The sequence below is a fragment of the Lathyrus oleraceus genome, chromosome 5 (genome assembly GCF_024323335.1).
Source record: "Lathyrus oleraceus cultivar Zhongwan6 chromosome 5, CAAS_Psat_ZW6_1.0, whole genome shotgun sequence".
NCBI lineage: Eukaryota > Viridiplantae > Streptophyta > Magnoliopsida > Fabales > Fabaceae > Lathyrus > Lathyrus oleraceus.
In genome coordinates this window covers 172,885,873-172,888,452 of record NC_066583.1, presented here as the reverse complement: position 1 = coordinate 172,888,452, position 2,580 = coordinate 172,885,873, and positions in this window count along the sequence as shown.

The window sequence follows — 2,580 nt, the reverse complement described above, 5'->3', positions numbered from 1 at the left end:
ATGGAAAATACCGACAATTGACTTTGCCATAAGGAACCTTACCCTTTCTCTGGATATCTCGCCACTCATCCAATACTTGCCTCAGCTTAGCCTGGTTACCATCAATCGGGAAGTAAAAGGACTCCTGAATCTCCCGCCCGAGAGGAGGACCCTCTACAGCAAACCCCATCTGTCTCCTGAGAAGCGTCGGGTTGTAATTGATGCAACCCTGAACTCCCACTAAAGGCACATTGGGTAGACTCCCGCAACTATATATAAAATCCCGACCAGCCAAACCATTATGAGTCCATGCAATGTCATCAACCCGCAAACCCATCAACCTGAATGACCACTTGACAGTGGGATCAATATGAGCAAAGGCACCTCGGGTAGGCAAATACCCCATAAACCACCTGAAGAGCAACTGAGAACAACACCGGATCAGACCCCCACGCCGCTTCTCGTTTCTGTTATGAACCGAGTAGTAAACATCTCCGATCAGAGTAGGAATAGGGTTTCTCTGCATGAACAACCTAATAGCATTATGGTCCACAAAATTCTTCTGATTAGGAAATAGCATAATCCCATAAATGCTCACAGCAATCAATGCGCAAACCGTATTCCAGTTACCCATAGCAGCATGTTCCTTGGTATTAGCCTCCAAGAAACTCAAATGAAATCCAGGTAACTTTCCTTTCTCCTTCAAACCCTCCTTGACCATTTCCGGACTCAAATAAAGAGCACGGGAAATCCCAAGGACATCGGGCTCTGCCCTAGTGACATGGAAAGGAATCTGATCACGAGTCTGCATACCCAGAATGCCAGCATAGTCCTCCATCAGAGGTCCCAACAAATAATCTGGAAACACAAAACATCTCAGCCCCGGGTCATAGAACTGGAGAAGAGTATGAATGGCGCTCCTGTCGCTGTCAGTGAGTCTGAAAACCATCTTCAGGATACCACCGTATGCCTCTCTGAACATCCCCACATGGTCGGGTGTGATCAATGCTATCATATCCTTCAGCACACCAATCTCAGGATCGAAGAAACTGTAAGCAATGTTGTCTTTCCGGCCGGTCCTCATATCTGAACAGGAAGTCTCTCAACCAGGATCTTGATCAAAAATGTCCCTGCATATGGATAAACATGTGTTAGATGCAATTAATGCAAGATGTAATGATGCTGATGAATGCATGCAATGCGTTGCCATCCTCCAAGCCATCTGATCATCTGCACTGAAACCGGTCTCTGAACTGATCATAATCATCTGAGGAGTGTGTAACCACAAATCGGACCCACGGGTTCCGAAATAAACGGAAGACAGACACATCATCATCATCACCATCAAACCATCTCTGAGCAGATAACCACAACCATCTGAATCGGCCCAGGGAATCCCGAAATAAACGGATCCCCACTGATAAATATCTCGGCCCGGGGAATCCTGAAATAAACGGATCCCCACTGATAAATACCACGGACAGCACTCCGGCGTCTCAGAAATAAACGGCCATAAATCCGCCTTATAAATATGACTCTGATCCACGGAACAAAAAGTCACCATCTGAGTCACCAACAGAACATGCATCTGAAAGAACCACCCTCCCCTCACAGGTAAATTCTAATCAGGTCACCCTAAGGCGGATAATAGTCTCGACAATCGGGCAGAGATACTCAATGGGTTTGCCCTTTCGGGTGTGCCATTGTAGCTCCCTTAAGATCGTCTAAACCAAAGATCCGGGAAATGATCGGTCACCAGAGTCAATAGTTCAGATGAAGTAACTCAACCAAAGTGGAGTACCCCATAGAGGAAAGCACTATCAAATGAACCTCGTCCGACTTGTGGTACATCACGCCGCCAGGCACATATTGACCTAACATGAAGGAGGCGACATGAGACCACACTAATCCTAGGTGTATACTCGGGCCTGGGTTTTAGCCCCACTCAGAACACCCACCCCAAACAGAGGAACCACCTGCACAGAGGACGGCAACATGATAGAATGATGCATGCACATATTTAATGCAAATGTATACAGTGGTTAGAATAATAAATGCAATAAATAATACAACACAAGCAACCTAAACTAATCCTAGAATGCTAGGAGAGACTCGCTTAGGGACGATGGACCAGCACAGGTCTACATCCTCACTTCCCTAGCAGAGTCGCCAGCTGTCGCATCCGCGAAAAAACAACCGGCGAGACTCAAATAAAAACACAAACACAGAGTCGCCACTGCGCGTTATTTATCCCAAGATAGGGAAAGGAAACGCTCATAGAAACCTGGAAAGGAAATGGTCTCGCGACCAAAGAGAAAGGGTAAGGGAGTCGGTTACGCAAGGGGAAGGTATTAGCACCCCTCACGTCCGTCGTACTCGACAGGATCCACGTTCTAAAATAAAAAATAGGTTGCTAAAACATCACACACACACACACAGGGAACGCAGGTGGGGTTAAGAGAAGAGAGCTCGATAGGACGTCGCATCCTATGCCTACATATCTCGTCTGGAACGAGAATCAGAGCCACTGTAGTTCGGCTTACGCACGCCAAACAACACAAAACGCACACCAACAGGCAAACGTGGAGCCTGACAACCACT